Below are 22632 nucleotides of genomic sequence, written 5' to 3'. Positions count from 1 at the left end.
GGATGGGGAGTCCTGAGGATGAGGATGATGTGTGTCTGAGTACGGGGAGTCCTGAGGATGAGGATGATGTGTATCTGAGGACGGGGAGTCCTGAGGATGAGGATGATGTGTGTCTAAGGATGAGGAGTCCTGAGGATGATGATGATGTGTGTCTGAGGACGAGGAGTCCTGAGGATGAGGATGATGTGTATCTAAGGATGAGGAGTCCTGAGGATGAGGATGATGTGTATCTGAGGATGGGGAGTCCTGAGGATGAGGATGATGTGTATCTAAGGATGAGGAGTCCTGAGGATGAGGATGATGTGTATCTGAGGATGGGGAGTCCTGAGGATGAGGATGATGTGTATCTAAGGATGAGGAGTCCTGAGGATGAGGATGATGTGTATCTGAGGATGGGGAGTCCTGAGGATGAGGATGATGTGTGTCTGAGGATGGGGAGTCCTGAGGATGAGGATGATGTGTGTCTGAGGACGGGGAGTCCTGAGGATGAGGATGATGTGTGTCTGAGGACAAGGAGTCCTGAGGATGAGGATGATGTGTATCTGAGGACGGGGAGTCCTGAGGATGAGGATGATGTGTGTCTGAGTACGGGGAGTCCTGAGGATGAGGATGATGTGTGTCTGTATCTGAGGATGGGGAGTCCTGAGGATGAGGATGATGTGTATCTGAGGACGGGGAGTCCTGAGGATGAGGATGATGTGTATCTGAGGATGGGGAGTCCTGAGGATGAGGATGATGTGTGTCTGAGTACGGGGAGTCCTGAGGATGAGGATGATGTGTATCTGAGGACGGGGAGTCCTGAGGATGAGGATGATGTGTGTCTAAGGATGAGGAGTCCTGAGGATGATGATGATGTGTGTCTGAGGACGAGGAGTCCTGAGGATGAGGATGATGTGTGTCTGAGGATGGGGAGTCCTGAGGATGAGGATGATGTGTATCTAAGGATGAGGAGTCCTGAGGATGAGGATGATGTGTATCTGAGGATGGGGAGTCCTGAGGATGAGGATGATGTGTGTCTGAGTACGGGGAGTCCTGAGGATGAGGATGATGTGTATCTGAGGACGGGGAGTCCTGAGGATGAGGATGATGTGTGTCTAAGGATGAGGAGTCCTGAGGATGATGATGATGTGTGTCTGAGGACGAGGAGTCCTGAGGATGAGGATGATGTGTGTCTGAGGATGGGGAGTCCTGAGGATGAGGATGATGTGTGTCTGAGGACGGGGAGTCCTGAGGATGAGGATGATGTGTATCTAAGGATGAGGAGTCCTGAGGATGAGGATGATGTGTGTCTGAGGATGAGGAGTGGGTGGGCAGTGTGGAGACCACATGTATCCCCATCTGGACCTTCATTTCCCGGAGTCAGCTGGCAGCGGGGTGTGGAGGGGGGGGGAAGGGGGAGGGGGGGACACAGAGCCTGTTATGAGATCTGGAATCCTTCTCTTTACAGTTCATTGCTGCTCCGGCCATAAAAAGTCTGAATATGCCGAGTCCGGGCTGTGACCCCCTCGCAGCCATAACAGGCGCAGACTTTCATCCAGAATTGTTTGTTTTCATGATTTTCTCCTCTTCTGCCCCACATTACATTCATTTCTGTCTATAACTTTCCTGTTTTTTCTTTTTTTTCTTTCTTTTTTCTTCCCCAAACCAGTAAGGTCAGCTCTACCCTGCTAAATCCTATCCAGCAAACACTGCAGATATGCTAAAGGCAGCAAATCCTGCAAGTTTGTCCTTTAACCACTTTAAACCCGGGCCTATTTTTTGACACTTGTTACAAGCTAAAATCTTTTTTCCTGGTGCCTCCATGGCAGCATACTAGTGATAGAGCTCCGCCTCGACTCCACCTTCAGGATCAGTGAATAGCATAAATTAAAAGGTATAGCCCCCCCCATCATTCTCCTTTTTTTCCTCATACCTCTTGAGCAGTGAAGATGGCAGTATGTCCCTACCTCTGCCTGTGAAAACGGGCAGCTTCCACCGGGTTCAGCCTCTCCCGTGTGCAGTCCCTGTTCTTGGGCCGCTAAACGCGCTAATAAGACTGGGAACCCCTTCTGTGGATCTTCTGGGGTCTGTGAGTAACGGCGTTTCCTAACGTGGAACAAATATGCCGTCTTTTCTAAAGATATATTTATATGCATATATAAATACATTTGTGTTGATACGTATGTATATGGAAATCATTACATATGAGGTGGAAGTTATGGTGGCAGAAGGATCAGCAGTCTGTCCTGGCTTTTCTGTTTTGTCTACTATGGTGTGTTTGTTTCCTGTACTGGCTCCCCTTTAGGTAGAATTTTCCCACTATTTATTCATTTTAATATGCCTGCTTTTATTTAAGCTGTACCTGGGGTTTGTGCCTTGTATCCTTTGTTAGCATTTATTTTCCTTTCTACCGAGGGTTTCCATGTCGGGTCCTGGGGCCGTGGCGTCCTCGTGTCTCGTTCGCGCCGGTCGCGCTGTGATGACGCGACGGTCGGCGCATGCGCATTGACTCCCGATGCGGCCATTTTTTCGGTGGGAGCAGCGGTGCGGCGACACGTCGGGTTGCGGCGGCGGCTGCGCATGCGCGGTAACTTCGCGGCGGCGGCGCATGCGCGGTAGAGATCACGGCGGCCATTTTGCCGTGGTCTTAAAAAAAAAAAAAAAAAAGAAGGGAAAAAGGACAAATAAAATATAGATTAATGATAATTTAAAACAAGTACATTTTTACAAATGATTATATCAGGAAACAGACTGGGGAGGTTAAATTTGGCAATGGATTAGGGACAGCATACTTGGCTGTTCCCTTAAAGAGGCGGTACTAAAAAAAAAAAAAAAAAAAAGAAAAGGGGGGGATCCGATTAAAGGCTTTCCTGTATCCTATTGGTACCTCGGTTCAGGTGGAGGTGGAGCTTGAGGTATTTAAGGCAGGAAGTTTAGAGTGGTAGTGTCTTCGGTTTCAGCTAGCCTTGCCCTGCAGACCCCTTTTGTTTGCTCTCACTCGGTAGGTAATTTCAGGCTGTCGTTCTTACCTTTCCTTTATATATATGTATATATATATTTGTATACATATTTTTCTTTTATAATTTTTCCCTTTTCAGCTGATCCTTTTGCCCTTACCATGAGTCATTCCTCACGAAACCAAGATCCACCTGACCGTAATAGGTATGGGACCAACTTTTCGTGAGTATTAAAAAAAAAAAAAAAAAGAGTGCGCCATTGACATCCATTATTTTTGGTTTGTCATAGTCCAGTACCATCGAAGAGATCTCAAAAGTCATCGGGAAGACGGGATGACCACAGTCCTGATCGCAGGTCACATTCCTCAAGATACCCAGAGAGATCAAGATCCAGAAGCCGTTATCGCTCTCCTTCACCACATTATTCTTCGAGAAAAAAGTGCTGGTCTTGTGGCGCGGAACCCCTCCCGAGAAAGCTGGTCTGTAAAGACTGTCTCAGGGATTATGCGGCCAGTTGTGACACGGAGAGCCGCCAAGTAGTTGATCTACTTAAACAAACAATGAAGGACTCAATTTCAGAGCTGATGTCCACCATCCCAGCTCGTCCTATACCACAGGCTTCTCAGCCACAGGAATCGGATCCGGTGATCGCAGGTCCTTCCGCTATCACTGTTAGCGCAGTTCCAGCCACTAGAGATCCTTCCTCGGAGGAACATTCGGACAAATCTTCAGATGAAGAAGAGCCTTCAGGTTTCAACTTTGCTTTAGTTCAGCCGTTTATTCAGGCGGTTAAGCAGGCCATCGCCTGGGATGAACCAGCGGAAACCCGGCCTAAGTCAAAGTCATATTTCCCTTTTCTCAAGAGGAAACAAGTCGCTTTCCCTTTAATGGGAGAAATAAGGGAAGTGATTGAGAATGAATGGAGTAAGACAGATAAAAAATTCTCCTTCAACAGAGTGAATAAATTTTATCCGTTGCCGGAAGAAGGAATACAAGCCTTATCCTCCATGCCAGTAGTGGATGCAGCGGTGGTGCGTCTAGCGAAGAACATGACCCTTCCAATGGAAGATTCAACTTCATTTAAAGATCCATTGGATAGGCGCATTGATCTTGACCTAAAAAGAGGCTATCTGGCCGCAGGGGCAGCTTGTAAGCCCGCTATTGCGCTGACTTCAGTCTCAAGTGCCATTCATTCCTGGACTGACAACGTTGAGACAGCTCTGCGACAGGATGTCCCTAAAGAGGATATTATCAAGTCACTTGAGGAATTGAAGTTAGCGGCAGACTTCGTGGGAGAAGCCGCCATTGACACAATTAGGTGCGCCTCTCGTTCAATGCTCCACTCAGTGATGGCTAAGAGGGCACTATGGTTGAGGCCTTGGACGGCTGACTTGGCATCAAAGCAGAGCTGGTGCAAAATACCTTTTGATGGTAAATCGCTATTTGGTGAAAGATTGGAGAAGGCCATTTCCAGGGTCACTGGAGGAAAGACTGGTATTCTTCCACAAGATAGGAAGGAACGCAGAACAAGGGGTTTCCTCTCAAGGTTCCGCCAGTCAAATTCTAGAGGCTACAGACAGACCCGTCCATTCAGGGACAATAAGAGGCCCTGGAAAGGTACCCAGTCTTCCTTTCTTGCATCCAGAAAAAATAAAAATCTCACTACCCCACAAGGGGAGACAAAGTCCTTTTGACGCCAGAAAAGAAGTGACCGATCCAGTGGGAGCCCGACTTCGCCACTTCTTACCAAATTGGATGACAAAATGCCAGGACCCTTGGGTCCTTTCTACCATCCGTTACGGTCACTTCTGGACATTCCAACAGCAACCACCTCGGGCGACTTACAAAAAGACGACACTACCATCATCCCCACAGAAGGCACAGGCCTTAAAGGACTTTCTAGTTTCACTTCAACTTCAACAAGCGGCGGTACCGGTACCCTATGGGGAACGCTTCACAGGTTTCTATTCAACCCTGTTCCTGGTGGAGAAGAAGACAGGGGGTTGGAGGCCGGTTATAGATTTGAAAGGTCTAAACCGCTATATTCATCTGGAAAGATTCAAGATGGAGTCTTTACAGACAATAATCCAAACAGTACAGCCTATGGATTGGTTGATATCTGTGGATCTGCAAGATGCCTACCTACACATTCCTATACTTCCCGCCTTCCAAAAATATCTAAGGTTCGCAGTAGGTCATGTCCACCTACAATTTCAAGCTCTGCCTTTCGGCCTGTGCACATCCCCAAGAGTCTTCACAAAGGTCTTGATATCGGCCCTTGCCCCCCTAAGGGAGAAAGGATTAAGAGTATATCATTACCTGGACGATATCCTCCTCCTAGCCGACTGTCCACGGAAATTGATTCTCCACAGGGACATTCTACTACAAACCCTGAAGGATCTAGGGTGGTTAGTAAATCGGCAGAAGAGTCAACTATCTCCAACCCAGGTGATGGTATACTTAGGGGCAGAATTCAACACGGCCAGAGGCACGGTCTCTCTACCCCAAATGAAGGCAACAGCAATAATTCAAAAGACACTTCATGCCATAGGAAGGGACTACATGTCAGCTTCACAATGTATGAGTCTGATCGGCTCAATGTCTTCCTGCATCCCTCTAGTGCCATGGTCACATTGGCACCTGAGGTTCTTTCAGTCGGGATTCCTGTCCCAGTGGCGCACACGTCAACTCTCGCAAACGATCCAGATAACATCGATAATGCGCAGAGGCCTTCATTGGTGGACAGATCCGGAGAATCTCGCCAAACCTCACCATCTGGGTTCTCATTCCTGGACCATGATCACATCGGATGCGAGCAGCCAGGGATGGGGAGCGCATTGCGAAACAATACAGATTCAGGGGAGATGGTCCTTTCCGGTGAAAGGCTTGGTTTCCAACATTCTGGAGCTGAGGGCGGCATTCATGGCACTAACCTCACTAGCTCCTCAGGTGAGGGCGCAGAGGGTCCTACTACGCCTAGACAACAGGGCAGCGGTTTCATACATCCAGAAGCAGGGAGGAACCCGCAGCAGGACCCTCCTGAGGGAAGTAGAGCCCATTATGATCTGGGCAGAAAGGTATCTGGTGGCCCTCAGAGCAGCCTATCTACCAGGCAGATTGAACACAGTGGCGGATCATTTATCAAGAGACTTCGAGGACACCAACGAATGGGCAATACATCCGCACATTTTTCAGCAGATCCTCAGCCTATGGGATCTCCCACAAGTAGATCTATTCGCAACTCCAGAGAACTCCAAGCTCCCGAGTTTCTTCTCACGTCTCCCTTACCCGCAAGCGGAGGAAGTGGATGCTCTGTCCTGCCCATGGCGGTTCACGACAGGCTACGCCTTTCCACCACGTCCCCTAATTCACAGGTTCTTACTGAGATTGACGAGGGAACCAGTACAGATACTGGCAATCCTTCCGTATTGGCCGAAGAGGCCTTGGTTTCCATTGGCCCTACGCATGAGCGTATGCTCCCCGATCAAGATTCCCCCCTTTCCTCACCTACTATCACAGGGGGGGAGGTTCCATCCAAGACCACAGACTCTGAACCTTCGAATATGGCTGTTGAGAGGAGGCGGTTTGAATCCTTAGGATGCTCCCAGCAAGTCATCAATACTCTCCTCAAAGCCAAAAAGCCAGCAACCAATTCCGTATATGCTAAGATCTGGAATAGGTTTGTGTCCTACGCGGAAACAGAAGAATTTGATCCCATCACGCCTTCTGTTTCAAATGTATTGGCCTTCCTTCAGTCTGGCCTAGACAGGGGTCTCGGCTTGAGTACACTTAAAGTTCAGGTGTCAGCGATTTCAGCGGCAACCAGCATCAGATGGGCAGATAATCCGCTGGTAATCACCTTTCTCAGAGGAGTTCTTAAGATTCGTCCTCCAAGTAGAAGTCCCTTTCCTCAGTGGGACCTTCCTCTGATTCTGGAGATGCTGTCCAAACACCCTTTTGTGCCGGTGGAGCAAATTTCGCTATGGAACCTGACTTTGAAGACAGTTTTTCTAGTGGCGATCACTTCCGGCAAAAGAATTTCAGACTTGCACTCCCTAGGAATAGGGGAGGAGCATATATCGTTTTTTCCTGACAGAGTGGAGCTACGGCCTCTTCGAGGTTTTACTCCGAAAGTGACTACACCAGACAACTTAAGTGAACCATGGGCATTACCAGTCTTCTCAGATTCGTGTCAGGAACTAGATGTTCCCAAGATATTAAAAGCCTATCTGGAAATGACAGCAGCCTTCAGGAACTCGGAAAAGCTTTTCGTGATTCCTTGGGGTAAAAACAGAGGAAAGGAAGCCTCAAAAAGGACCTTGGCATCCTGGGTAGTCAAGACCATTCAAAAGGCCTATACTGCACAAAACATGGATGTTCCTTCCAGAGTGAACGCACACTCAACAAGGGCAGTGTCAACTTCATGGGCAACGAGAGCAAACGTCTCATTGGAGACAATATGCAGGGCGGCATCTTGGTCGTCACAGCACACGTTTCTCAGACACTATAGAGTTGATCCAGGGGCCCTAACGACGGTTGAATTTGGAAGACGAGTTGTTCAAGCAGCAATGTCTTTGTCTAATTAAACTTTATTTTTTGATTAAGCATTATCCCACCCGTGTAAGCTAGTTATTTATCACTAGTATGCTGCCATGGAGGCACCAGGAAAACGGAAAATTGTATCATACTTACCGTAATTTTCCTTTCCTGGTGCCTATCCATGGCAGCATACTATCCCTCCCTCGGTTTTCCTATTTACGGAGAATGATGGGGGGGGCTATACCTTTTAATTTATGCTATTCACTGATCCTGAAGGTGGAGTCGAGGCGGAGCTCTATCACTAGTATGCTGCCATGGATAGGCACCAGGAAAGGAAAATTACGGTAAGTATGATACAATTTTCCGTTTTTTTGCTCGAAAATTACTTAGAACCCCCAAACATTATATATATATATATTTTTTTTTATAGCAAGGACCTTAGAAAATAAAATGGAGATCGTTGCAAAATTTTTTATCACACCGTATTTGCGCAAACGCAATTTGTTTTAGAAAAAAATTCACTTTTTTTAATTAAAAATAAGAAAACAGTAAAGTTAGCCCCATTTATTTCCATAATGTGAAAGATAATGTTACGCCACTGTGCACACACTCGTGGAATGGCGACAAACTTTGGTACTTAAAAATCCCCATAGGCGACATTTTAAAATTTTTTACAGGTTACCAGCTTAGAGTTATAGAGGAGGTCGGGGGATGGAATTATTGCTCTCACTATAACGATCGCGGCGATACCTCACATGTGTGGTTTGAACACCGTTTACATATGTGGGCGGGACTTTCGCGTGCGTTCGCTTCTGCGCACGAGCTAACAGGGACAGGGCGCTTTCATTTTTTTTTTTTGTCTTTTTTAGTTTATTTATTTAAAAAAAAATTTTTTATTCTTATTATTTATTTATTTATTTAATATGTTTATTATTATTATTTATTATTATTATTTTATTTAAAATTATTTAAAAAAAAAATTTGATCATGTGAGGTATCGCTGTGAAGTATCGCTGCTCTAACGATCGTGGCGATACCTCACATGTGTGGTTTGAACACCGTTGACATATGTGGGCGGGACTTCCACGTGCGTTCGCTTCTGCGCGAGAGCTAACAGGGACAGGGCGCTTTCATTTTTTTTTTTGTCTTTTTTAGTTTATTTATTTTAAAAAAAATGTTTTATTCTTATTATTTATTTATTTAATATGTTTATTATTATTATTATTATTTATTATTATTATTTTATTTAAATTTTTTTATTTAAAATATTATTATTATTTTATTTAAAATTATTTATTATTTAAAAAAAAAATTTGATCATGTGAGGTATCGCTGTGAAGTATCGCTGCTCTAACGATCGCGGCGATACCTCACATGTGTGGTTTGAACACCGTTTACATATGTGGGCGGGACTTCCGCGTGCGTTCGCTTCTGCGCACGAGCTAACAGGGACAGGGCGCTCTCATTTTTTTTTTTGTCTTTTTTAGTTTATTTATTTAAAAAAAAAATGTTTTATTCTTATTATTTATTTATTTAATATGTTTATTATTATTATTTATTATTATTATTTTATTTAAATTTTTTTATTTAAAATATTATTATTATTTTATTTAAAATTATTTATTATTTTATTTAAAATTATTTATTATTTTAAAAAAAAATTTGATCATGTGAGGTATCGCTGTGAAGTATCGCTGCTCTAACGATCGCGGCGATACCTCACATGTGTGGTTTGAACACCGTTGACATATGTGGGCGGGACTTCTGAATGCGTTCGCGTTCTGCACGCGAGCTAACAGGGACAGGGTGCTTTATTTTTTTTTCCCCCTATTTATTTTGTTTATTATTTTTTATTTTGACACAGTTTAAAAAAAATAAATAAAAATGTGATCATTCGTATTCCTATTACAAGGAATATAAACATCCCTTGTAATAGAAATAAGCAGGACAAGTCCTCTTTAATGAGAGATCTGGGGTCAAAAAAGACCTCACATCTACACTAAAAAAGGAAAAAAAAAAAACGTTGCTCCGGTCCTCCAAGACCATAGAGTTGAGTGAGGGCCATCTTGCCATCCTATGTCTCCATGCACACAGCAGTTTTTGGCAGGGGCGTTTTCTGGCTGTAAAAAAAAAAATTGAAAACTATTGGGTTCTGAGTGGCGTTTTTCAGCTGTAAAAACGCTCCGATGTCAATAAACGCCAAAAAACGCTGCTAACTGGCGTTTTTTTACGTTTTTTATACCATTGCTTTTTTTAAGCCTGGGTTGTGTTTGGAGGTGTCGTTGATGGAGTATAGCCTGGGGTCACACTGGTGCATGCTGAACACTGCATGTGATTTGCACCAAAAACGCATCGCATTCCTCTGCACATCACATGGGATTGTCTGTGCGATGCGATTTGAGCCGTATATTTTCTATGGCTCATATTGCATCACATTTGCACCAAAATGTTAAAGGGCCCTTTTTTTTCCCCACACCTAATCCCACTGCATGGGCGTGAACACCCATGCAATGCGATTCTGGCAAAGCGCACTGCATCTTGCAATCTTTTTCGGGGGATCGTTCATGGAACATGAAGCCCCCCCGTATACATTGTGGTGATTTGTCATCTCGAATCGCATGTCAAATCGGAGCCTATTGCCGGCAACAGCACCGGCTCACACTGAGGGCGGGTTCGATATAATTCAGCTGAACGCGCACAATTTCAAACTCTCATGTCAGTGCGACTTCGGGGGGCGATTTGACAGACATCTGTACGGGTTCATGCATAGATGTCTATTGAAATCGCCCTGAAGTCGCCAAAAATAGTGCAGAAACTACTTTTGGGAATCGGTGCGGCGCCGCAAAGTCAGGGTTGCACTGATTCGGACAGTGACGTTGCCGGCAATAGGCTCTGATTTGTCATGTGATTTGTCATCTCGAATCGCATGTCAAATCGGAGCCTATTGCCGGCAACAGCACCGGCGGGTTCGATATAATTCAGCTGAACGCACACAATTTCAAACTCGCATGTAAGTGCGACTTGGGGGGCGATTTGACAGACATCTGTAGGGGTTCATGCATAGATGTCTATTGAAATCGCCCTGAAGTCGCCTAAAGTAGTGCAGAAACTACTTTTGGGAATCGGTGCGGCGCCACAAAGTCAGGGTTGCGCCAATTCGGACAGTGAGGTTGCTGGCAATAGGCATGTTAAATCTGCCCGATGTGAACGGGGGCTTAATGTTCCATGAACGACACCCCGAAACAGATTGCAAAATGCAGTGAGCTTGACAGAATCGCTGTTCACACCCATGCGATGCGATTTTGATGCGGGGGAAAAAAAGGGTCCACCTTTGCACCAAAATGTTGTAGGACCTTTTTTTTCCCCGCACCTAAATCTTATGGCATGGGTGTGAACACTCATGCAATGCAATTCTGGCAAGCATTGCATTGTGGGAAAGTCGGAGATACTAAAATAGCAGAGAGGGGATTCTTGAGCTAAAAACGCCAAAAAAACACTGAAAAACGCCAATGCAAAAAAGCTAAAAAACGCTGAAAAACTCACTACAAAGCTGCTGGCGTTTTTATAACGTCCCGCGTGCATGAGGCCTTAACCGGTTGCTGACCGCTGCACGACTATATACGGCGGCAGTCAGCCCCGGCCAGGCAAAGTGACGTATATATACGTCACTAGCCTGTCACTTCCTTGTGAGCCAATAGCGGGCAAGCGCGCGCCCGTGGAGGTGCGCGCCCGCCCCGGCTCGTTCCCTGGGAAGTCCATGCGTGTAACCGGCGGACACGATGTCCGCCGGGCACTCGCGATCGTCCTCCGTGAAGGGAGAAAGGCAAACCAATGTAGCAGAAAACAAAATTGGCCGAAAATGTTAAAAAATTTTGATTTTTACATTTTTTTGGGGGGAATTTCATATAAAAAAATGTGAAAAATATTGCTATTTTTGCAAAATTTTCGCTCTTTTTTTGTTTATAGCGCAAAAAGTAAAAATCGCACAGGTGATCAAATACCACCAAAAGAAAGCTCTGTTTGTGGGAAAAAAAGGACGTCAAATTTGTTTAGGTACAGCGTCGCACGACCGCGCAATTGTCCGTTAAAGTCACGCAGTGCCGAATCGCAAAAAAAAGCCCTGGTCAGGAAGGGGGTAAAATCTTCCGGGGCTTAAGTGCTTAAATATGAAGCCAAATTTTTTTTTTTTCTATTAAGTGTTTCTCCCGGTTATTGCGGCCCGAGTAATCAGCGCGCCGGCTTGTAACGGGAAAACAGAATTGTCAGTTGATTGTCTGTAGCCGGGTCGGAGCAGGAGCCAGCAGCAGGAATAATACGGGAAACCAGCAGAGGCTGATGAATGTCCTCATTGTTTTCACTTATTTTGTTTGTATCTTTTTTTTTTTTTTCCCTTTTTTTTTTTTTTTTTTAAAGGGCCGGTAAGGTTTCCGGAGCTGAGAACGTCTACAGTCTGTCTCTGGCTGTGGAATTTGACAGTTTGTACATTAAATTTTTTCGCCTTCTCAGCGGGGAAAGGTTAGCGATCAGGTACATGTGAAAATAAACAATGCCCCCCCTTCCCCCCCCAATATAAGATGCCAGGATGGGGCTGGGCGGCAGAGCAGTCTGAGCATCATACGGGAAAAAAGATCCAATCACTAAAATCCTGTCAAAGTTTCGACATGATATTTTATCTGCAGTTTTCATTAAAAGCAGGGCCATAGATAACTTTTTTTCCTGGGGGGGGGGGGGGGGTCAACCTTAAGTACCCAGAGAACAATAATTAGCACGTCTGCCACGCTGTGCCAAATTGTGGTGTGTGTGTATAAAGTATGTACAGCGCCCCCAGCAGGCACATCTGTTAGTGAAGCAAATAGTAAACATGGCTTCAATGTCAGCCTCGTGGATGAGATAGGTGGTCTTCCCAGTAGCAGTGCGGCTCACGCAGATGATAGGCTACACTAGCCTAGCTGCTATGAAATTGACTGATGCTCTGGGGAAGGGGGGGGGGTTGGACCCCCCTGACCCCCCCTTGTCTACGCCTCTGATTAAAAGAAGGTCCTTGTTATAGGGTGACAACGCTCTGTCCCTGTATTTTATCTGTGCTCCTGCGTTGTCACCCTGTCACACGGATGGAGACTGCAAGCGGCCGTTTCATCACAGATTGCACAGGTATGGTCCACTGTTATCACCATTAGGAAACTCCAAACGCAAACCCAAAATTCTGATAGTAAATTTGACAGTTTTTGGATTTCTAAAAGGTTTGTAGGGATCAAAGGTGGTTCCAAAGGCTTTTTCTGCCTCATATTTGCTTCTGTTGGTCCCTCCAGCCACCCCATTTTCTATCTTAGTTTTCCTTTTTTTTTAATATTGTAATTGTATTTCCTATGAATTGTAACATTTTTAGCAAAGACACGAGTATACAATGTTATTCCAGCCCCATAGATCAATATAAAAGTCCAGTAAGGGTGGATTCATAAATAAAATGTACATAGCTGCTTCTGTTGGTCCCTCAGCACCCTTAGCTTGGCTGACAGACCCACCAGCCCCCCACCCCCACTTCTATCTTAGTTTTCCTTTTTTTTTTAATATTGTAATTGTATTTCCTATGAATTGTAATATTTCTATCAAAGACACGAGTATACAATGTTATTAGAGCCCCATGGATCATTATTAAAGCCCAGTAAGGGTGGATTCATAAAAATTTTTTACATATCTGCTTCTGTTGGTCCTTCAGCACCCTTAGCTTGGCTGACAGTCCCACCAGCCCCCCCCCCCCTCCCCATTTTCTATCTTAGTTTTCCTTTTTTTAATATTGTAATTGTATTTCTTATGAATTGTAACATTTTTAGCAAAGACACGAGTATACAATGTTATTAGAGCCCCACAGATCAATATAAAAGTCCAGTAAGGGTGGATTCATAAAAAATGTACATATCTGCTTCTGTTGGTCCCTCAGCACCCTTAGCATGGCTGACAGTCCCACCAGCCCCCCCCCCCCCCCCTTCTATCTTAGTTTTCCTTTTTTTATATTGTAATTGTATTTCTTATGAATTGTAACATTTTTAGCAAAGACACGAGTATAGAATGTTATTCCAGCCCCATAGATCAATATAAAAGTCCAGTAAGGGTGGATTCATGAAAAATTTACATATCTGCTTCTGTTGATCCCTCAGCACCCTTATCTTGGCTGATAGTCCCACCAGCCCCCCCCCCCTACCCCTTTTATCTTAGTCTTCCTTTTTTCCTTTTTTTAATATTGTAATTGTATTTCTTATGAATTATAACATTTTTAGCAAAAACACGAGTATACAATGTTATTCCAGCCCCATAGATGAATATAAAAGTCCAGGGTGGATTCATAAAAAAAAAAGTACATATCTGCTCATCCATCTGCATGTGAATTCGTTCCGTGCAAAGGGGAGAAACATCGAATGATAAATTCACTTTAGGCTGAATATGTGAATGGGGGAAATACTGCATTACAGCCAATCCCCCAACCCCCACTACAGAGCTCTCCCCTCACCCTTCAACCACCCCCCCCCCTCCCCGAGTACAGAGATTTCCCCACCCCCTTGTTCACAGCTCCCCTTCCCCCACAATACAGTGCTCTCTCACCCCCAGTGCAAACCCCCCACCCTCCTACAGAATAGAGCCCCCCTACAATTCTGGACCCCCCCATAGAAAAAAGCAACCTAACCACAGTGTAACACTCCCCTCACACCACAGAGTTCTCCCACCCCCAAGTACAAGCCCCCCCCCACAGTATAGAGTTTACCTCCACAGGAATGATCTCCCCCTATCCCCCCAGTACAGATCTCTCACCACAGTTCACAGCTCTCCCGTCCCAAGTAGAAAGCCTCCCACAGTGTAAAGCCCCCCCCCCCATAGTGCTATACCCCTCCACAGTACAGAGCCCCCCCCCAGTACAGAGCTCCCCCAACCACAGTGTAGCTTTCCCTCTCAGTACAGAGCCCTCCCACCACTCACCTGAGAACTTTCCCCACCCCCAGTACCGACCCCCCCCCCCACAGTATAAAGCATCCCCCAGTACAGATCCCCCCACAGTACAGAGCTCTCCAACCCCCAATATAAAGACCCCTAACAGTATAAAGCTCCGTCTCCTTCACAGTAAAGTGCTTTTACACCCCCCTCCCTCAGCACAACCCCCTTCCCACAGTTTAGAGCCCCTCAAAAAACAGAGCCCCCAATAGAGAGCTCCCCCCCTCATCCCCCCAGTACAGAGCCACCCAACCACAGTGTAGAGTTTTCCTCACAGTACTGAGCCATCCCACCATTCACCTGAGAGCTTTCCCCACTCCCCCTAGTTTAGAGCTCCCCTCCCCCACAATACAGTGCTCTCTTATCCCCAGTACAAAAAAGAGCCCCCCACAATGCTGGACCCCCCCCCCATAGATCAGAGTCCCCTAACCACAGTGTAACATTCCCCTCACAGCACATAGCTCCCCCACCTCCAAGTACAAGCCCCCCCCCCCCACAGTATAGAGTTTCCCTCCACAGGAAAGAGCTCCCCCTATCCCCCCAGTACAGATCCCTCGCCACAGTTCACAGCTCTCCCATCCCAAGTAGAAAGCCTCCCACAGTAAAAGCTCCCCCAATAATGCTGAACACCTCCACAGTACAGAGCCCCCCCCCCCCCCAACCACAGTGTAACTTTTCCTCTCAGTACAGAGCCCTCCCACCACTCACCTGAGAACTTTCTCCACCCCCAGTACAGCCCCCCCCCCCACCACCACAGTACAGAGCTCTCCCACCCCCAATACAAAGACCCCTCACAGTATAAAGCCTCCCCCAGTACAACCTCCTTCCCCCAGTATAGAGTCCCCCCCACAGTACAGAGCTCTCCCCCTCAGTACAGATCCCCACCCCAACCACACACACAGCACAGAGCTCTTCCACCTCCAGTACAAAGCCCCCACCACACTATAAAGACCCCCTTAAATGAGAAGCCCCCCCCCCGAACAGTACAAAGCTCTCCCCCATCCACCTATCCCCCCAGTACACTGGCACTGGTAAACAGAGAAGCTGGCAGAGAAAGTGGGCAGTGGCAGAAAACTTCCTTTACTGGCTTCTGTGTTTCCAGGTGTTTATGGAGAGGACAGGGCAGTGCCAGGGATGGTGGAGCAGAGCTGAGAAAAGATCTGCTGAGAACCTTGGATTTCCCTCTTTTCGGACAGAACGAATGCACATGGACATTGGATTTAAGTGTTGGTCCTCGGTGTCCAGGCTTCAGTCCCAGAAGAATTGTTGTGTTTACTGCATTTCATGGAGATAACAACATGGAACCAAAAGAGAAAAAAAAAGAGAAAGAATTTTTTAAGTGGTTCAGGCGAATCGTTTTATCAGGCCGGCCAGGCTGCCAGGAGCTTCCCAAACCATTCTATGCAATCTCACATTCGCTGCTCTGTAATTTAGGAGCCAGCTTCAGATTCCCATTTCATTCCCAATAGGACTTTCACCAACAAACCGACCCAACTTTTTGGACGTTCACTCCTCTATAACTAAGAAATGCCATGCAGTAAACTAAAGACCATCCATTCTGGGTTTACATCGACTTTAATGAAAAAATTCTCCTTCATTCATGTCGATGTGAAAGCCATATGTTCGTGCCGCTCGCGGAATGAAATCTATTTTATACGGGTCTTGGCAATATCCTGAACTGATTTTATTTTTCCAGTATATTTCATGCCAGCAAGCTAATGTTTAGATGTGTTTTTTTTTTTTATTGAAAGGAGTATTTTATTTTGTCTCCCTGTTTTTGCAACCCTTTCCCCTTGGTAAAAATTAAAATATATGTAAAGGAAAAAAAAGACATAATTTAAATGGATTAATTTGATCCTGTATCAATATTTCTCGGTTTCCTGACTCTGGAATATTCTGACTCTGCAATGAGAATCCAGTGACAGATCCGGTGTCCTGACCTCCCTTTCCATGTGTCACCCTGATTGGCAGGAGCTCAGTGAGGTCTGGGGGAGTCTGTAGAGTCTGTAGTCCCCCGCACTGTAAGGGTGATCCCGCGGCGAATCCGCCACTGCGACCGCCCTTATCAGAAAGCCGATCGCCTGCCATTTTTAAAAATACCGGGGTTATGGCAGCTATCTGCTGCCATAACCCTGGTATTTAGCATCAAAGGACCGACGTAAAACTGCGGCGGGCAGTCCGTAAATGGTTGATGTAATTTTAAATTTATTTTTTTTATTTTTTTATCTTTTATTTTACATTTTATATGTTTTGTATAACAAAGGTGGAAACAAAACTCAGCATTCTGTTTCAATTGTAATGTATTAATTATTTCTTATTTTACATTTTAATTAATGAATTCATCGCATTTTAACTGAACGTAATACATTTTCAAATGTTTTACTTTTTATACATATATATATATATATATATATATATAATATATTACCAAAAGTATTGGGGCGCCTGAACTTTACACACATGAACTTTAATTGCATCCCAGTCTTAGTCCGAAGGGTTCAAATGCTCATCAACAGCTTCAACTCTTCTGAGATGAATTAGAGCAGAGACTGTGAGCCAGGCCTTCTCGTCCAGCATCAGTGCCTGACCTCACAAATGTGCTTCTGGAAGATTGGTGAAACATTCCCATAGACACTCCTAAACCTTGTGGACAGCCTTCCCAGAAGAGTTGAAGCTGTTATAGCTGCAAAGGGTGGGCCAACTCAATATTGAACCCTATGGACTAAGACTGGGATGCCATTAAAGTTCATGTGTGTGTAAAGGCCGGCGTCCCAATACTTTTGGTAATATAGTGTATATATATATAGATAGATAGATAGATAGATAGATAGATAGATAGATAGATAGATAGATAGATAGATAGATAGATAGATAGATAGATAGATAGATAGATAGATACACAAAGTATATATATATATAAAAATATATATATATATATATATATATATAATATAGCAAAACTGAAAACTGATTACAAATCCCAGCATTCTGATTGGGCCTCGGACGACTATTTTTGTTATTATAGCACCATTTTTCCAGTATATTTCATGCCAACAAGCCGATGTTTAGATGTTTTTTTTATTATTTATTTTTTTATTTTTATAGAAAGGAGTTTTTTTTTATTTCGTCTTTCTATTTATCCAAACCTTTCCCCTTGTTCTTCCGTTATTGGGCTTCTACATCTAAAGAGGACCAGTCCCGCCGATCTGACCTATGATCTTCCCTGCAGTCTTGAACAGTTGTACTCCTCTCCTCTACCTCTAAAATGGAAAGTTTCCCGCACTCTTCCGGGAAGGTGTGAGCTCCTCAGACCCTCTTTGTATCGGTGCGCTGTATTCAGCCTAATGCACCCGCTCCCCGGTGTACAGTATATAATGGTATATATGGTTTGTTTATTGGACAGTAGATGGACGGAGTGTTGTGATTGGTCTGTGCAGAATTAATTTTTTATCTGCATTTTCTGAGATACACTCAGAGAACCACAAATCAAATACAACATTGAAAGAGACGGTACAGGAGGAGGAGGAATTCCATACATGAAGCCTGGCTTTCCACCTAGTTACCCGATTGCAGAATACAAACCGTATTCTAAGGGCCTGGTAAGTTAGAACTCGCTGCGTCCAGGGGTGAGACAAATATACATGGGTTCAGGCTGGGGTAGGTTAGAAGAACATGACTAAAATCCGGGGGCCAGACTGGAACCCTGCTGAAGTCCATAGGAGACAAATGAGAACAGTTCTGGCCATTTTCTCGGCAGATAGGCAAGAGATCGGCACACAGATGGAATGGGGAGGGGGGGAGGGGGGCTGGGCACTGCCCAGGGGACATGCACTAAACCTTCCCGCAACACTAAACCTTCCCTCCTATGTATCTGGTCTATAAATCAGAGGCTCTGGATGGACAGTTGGATAAATGGTTCTATATTTAGGATGTATCAGGTATATAAACCAGAGGCTCTGGATGGACAGTTGGATAATTGGGTCTATATATATTATGTATCCGGTCTAAAAACCAGAGGTTCTGGATCAACAGTTTGACTAAATGGTTCTATATTTATAATGTGTATGTCTATAAACCAGAGGCTCTGAATGGACAGTTGGATAAATGGCTCTATATTTAGGATGTATACGGCCTATAAAACAGAGGCTCTGGATGGACAGTTGGATAAATGGCACTATATTTAGTACTTATCTGGTCTATAAACCAGAGGCTCTGGATGGACAGTTGGCTAATTAGGTCTATATTTAGTATGTATCCGGTCTAAAAACCAGAGGCTCTGGATCGACAGTTGGATAAATGGTTCTATATTTAGGATGTATCTGGTCTATAAACCAGAGGCTCTGGATGGACAGTTGGATAAATGGTTCTATATTTAGGATGTATCCGGTCTATAAACCAGAGGCTCTGGATGGACAGTTGGATAAATGGTTCTATATTTAGGATGTATCCGGTCTATAAACCAAAGGCTCTGGATGGACAGTTGGATAAATGGTTCTATATTTAGGATGTATCTGGTCTATAAACCAGAGGCTCTGAATGGACAGTTGGATAAATGGCTGAATATTTAGGATGTATATGTCTATAAACCAGAGGCTCTGAATGGGCAGTTGGATAAATGGTTCTATATATTGAGGATGCATCTGGTCTATAAACCAGAGACTCTGGATGGACAGTTGGATAAATGGTTCTATATTTAGGATGCATCCGGACTATAAACTAGAGGCTCTGGATGGACAGTTGGATAAATTGCTGAATATTTAGGATGTATATGCATCTGCACCAGGATGCATCTGGTCTATAAACCTGAGGCTCTGGATGGGCAGTTGGATAAATAGTTCTATATTTAGGATTTATCCGGTCTATAAAGCAGAGGCTCTGTATGGGCAGTTGGCCATAGAACCCTATGGGGATCAATTGCATGACTCTATTGGTTTGGTGAGTTTGGTTGGGAGTTACAATGTTGTCATCTCTACTCCATAGTAATTTATTGGGGTGTTCCTGTTCCCCGTCCCCTCCTCACCATGTTCCATGTATCTGTAACGTCTCTCTGCATAGTGTAGAATCCATTATTTTTTTTATTTTTCACATTGTGTTGGAAAGTTAGAGAAGCCGATTGATTAGGAATGCAGAAATCTACTTTCTGGACAATTTCCATGAAAATTTGTTTTCTCCCCTTAAATAGTCTAATTTTGTTTTCTTGCTGAGCCGTTCTCAGTGTATTTGCTGGCGATGAAGTATTGATTTCTGCTCTAACCTGCATGGTAATGCAATCAGGGGAAAGTGTCCTCCGACGCAGACTCTCAATTATCAGTTCTTTATGTAGGAAGTCTGGCCAATCTGCATCTCATCCTGGCCCAGGAGAACCCCAAAGGATTCTGGGAATGGAGCTACAGTACTACAAAGCCAAGAGGACTACTGTACTACAGAGCACAGGGTCCCGGTGTCAATCTGAGGGGGGGCTACTGTCAGGTATTTATTCTTTCTCAAGAGATCACAGTACTCCCCCTGATGATGCCATCTTCTGCTTTTCTTTTTCTACAGAAGGACGGCGTTATCTTTGTTTAGGCATCATCCAGAGTCACCATCTTCTTCCTGGCCTAAAATGTAGGCTTGGGGGTGACACAATCAATTATTGGATGTGTTTGCAAATGTCTGGCATAGATTAGAACCCTTCTGCAGTCTGCAGGCTTGTGGGGGGCACACTGGGAGACTGGGTGGCATTGTGGTAGAGATGAAGGTTCTGGACCTGGATAAGAGACTCTGCAGCAGACTTAGTGTCCCTGTAGAGGATCTGGATGAACTGTGGGGCACTGTTGGAGTTTGGGAAGCTATGACGGGGGTTACAGGCTCTGCAACAGGCTTTGGGGGGGATGGGGGGCACTGTCAAAGGCTAGGTGTCACTATTGAGGGGAATGGTGGCTGTGAGCTGGGTTAGGATATTCTGAAGCATATTTGGTGGCCCTGTAAAGGATGACATTTCTGGAGGTAGGTGGAGGGCACTGTGGGACATTGTTAGAGTTTGGGGGCACTATGGAGTGCTGGAGGCACTGCAGTAGGCTTGGGGTGGAGTGTGTGTGGTGGTGGTGGTGGTGGTGGTGGGGGGGGGGGCAGTGTGAGAGGCTGGTTGGCACTGTGGTGGATGTGGAGGTTGTGGACAGGGGTTGGATACTCTGCAACAGATTTGGCGGTTCTGTAGAGGATGAGGTTTCTGAAGAAAGCTGCGGGGGGGGGGGGGGACTGTGGGTCACTGCTGGAGTTTGGGGGCACTATGGAGGGCTGGAGGCTCTGCAGCAGGCTTGGGGGGGGGCACTATGGGAGGTTAGGTGGCACTGTTGGATAAATGGTGGTTGTGGGCTGGGTTAGGAATTCTGCAGCAGACTTAGTGGCCCTGTAAAGGATGAGGTTTCTGGAGGAAGCTGGGGGGGGGCACTGTGGGGAACTGTTGAAGTTTGGGGGGCTCTATGGAGGGCTGGAGGCTCTGCAGCAGGCTCAGGGTGGGTAGGGAGAGGGCAGTGGGAGAAGCTGGGTGGCACAATGGTGGATATGGAGGTTGTGAACTGGGATAGGAGACTCTGCAGAAGACTTGTGGTCCTGTAGATGATGAGGATTCTGGAGAAAGCTGGGGGCCCTGTGGGAGGCTAGGTGGCACTGTTAGGGGAAAATGGTGGTTGTGGACTGGGTTAGGAGATTCTGTAACAAACTTGGTGGTCCTGTAAGGAATAAGGTTTCTGGAGGAAGCCAGTGAGCACTGTGGGGCACTGTTGGAGTTTGGGGGCATTATAAAAGGCTGGAGGCTCTGCAGAAGCCTTGGGGGGTAGCGGTGTGAGAGGTTGGGTGGCACTGTGGTGGAAATGGAAGTTGTGGCCTGGGATAGTAGACTCTACAGCAGTCTTTTTGGCCCTGTAGAGGATGAGGTTTCTTGAGGAAGCTGGGGGGGGGGGGCACTTTTGAAGTATGGGGGCATTATGGAGGACTGGAGGCTCTGAAGCTGGCTTGGGTGGGGGGAGGGGGCGTGGAAGTATGGGAGGCTGGGTGGCACTGTGGTGGAGATGGAGGTTGTGAACTGGGATAGGAGACTCTGCAGCCGACTTGATGATTCTGCAGACAACTTGGTGACTCAGTAGAGGATAAGGTTTCAGGAGGAAGCTGGGGGGCTCCGTGAGGCACTGTTGGAGTTTGGGGGCATTATGGAGGGCTGGAGGCTCTGCAGCAGGCTTGGGGTGGGTAGTGTGAGAGGCTGGGTGGAACTGTGGTAAAGAAGGAGGGTATGGACAGAGATAGGAGACTCTGCAGCAGACTTGGTGGCCCTGTATGGGATGAAGATTCTGGAGGAAGCTGGGGGGCACTGTGAGACACTGTTGGAGTTTGGGGGCACTATGGAGGCAGTGTGAGAGGCTGGGTGGAACTGTGTTAAAGATGGAGGGTATGGACAGAGATAGGAGACTCTGCAGCAAACCTGGTGGCCCTGTAGGGGATGAAGATTCTGGAGGAAGCTGGGGGGATCTGTGAGGCATTGTTGGAGTTTGGGGGCACTATGGAGGGCTGAAGGCTATGAAGCAGGCTTGAGGTGGGCAGTGTGAGAGGCTGGGTGGCACTGTGGTAAAGATGGAGGGTGTGGACTGAGATAGGAGACTCTGCAGCAGACTTGGTGGCCTTGTAGGGGATGAAGATTCTGGAGGAATCTGAAGGGCACTGTGGGACATGGTTGGAGTTTGGGGGCACTATGGAGAGTTGGAGGCTTAGAAACACTGTAGGGGTGGAGATGTAGGTTGTGAACTGGGATAGAAAACTCTGCAGCAGACTTAGTGGCCTTGTAGGGAATAAGGTTTCTGAAGGAAGCTGGGGGGGGGGGCACTGTGGGACAATGTCGGAGGCTGGGAGCACTATGAAGGGCTGCAGGCTCTACAGCAGGCTAAGGAGAAAAGTGGGAGGCGGAGGGCTCTCAGGGGTTGTGTGGGCACTGTGGGCCACTATAGGAGGTTTGGGGGCACTATGGGAACTGGGAGACTTTGTGGGAGGTTTTAGGATCTGCAGTTGGCTTGAGACCCAGAAGAAAGAAGGCTGAGGCATGGCAGTGCGCCACTGCCCAGTGGTCGAGAACCTCTGTTTTAACATAACCTCAATAACCGGTTGGCTCAAACAGTCAAAGAATTTAAAAATCAGGATCTGTTTGTGA

At 45.9% G+C, this 22632-nt stretch overlaps 1 protein-coding gene across 1 annotated transcript in view; it reads left to right on the top strand.

The window, feature by feature from the left end:
* The window catches only part of GAS2 (growth arrest specific 2), a 136582-nt gene that overhangs the window by 20220 nt on the left and 93730 nt on the right, over nt 1-22632 (top strand). The gene's annotated exons all lie outside the window — the stretch shown is intronic.

The sequence above is a fragment of the Pelophylax lessonae genome, assembly GCF_965119305.1.
Source record: "Pelophylax lessonae genome assembly, chromosome: 10".
Taxonomy (NCBI): domain Eukaryota; kingdom Metazoa; phylum Chordata; class Amphibia; order Anura; family Ranidae; genus Pelophylax; species Pelophylax lessonae.
This window is presented reverse-complemented; position numbering and strand designations above follow the sequence as displayed.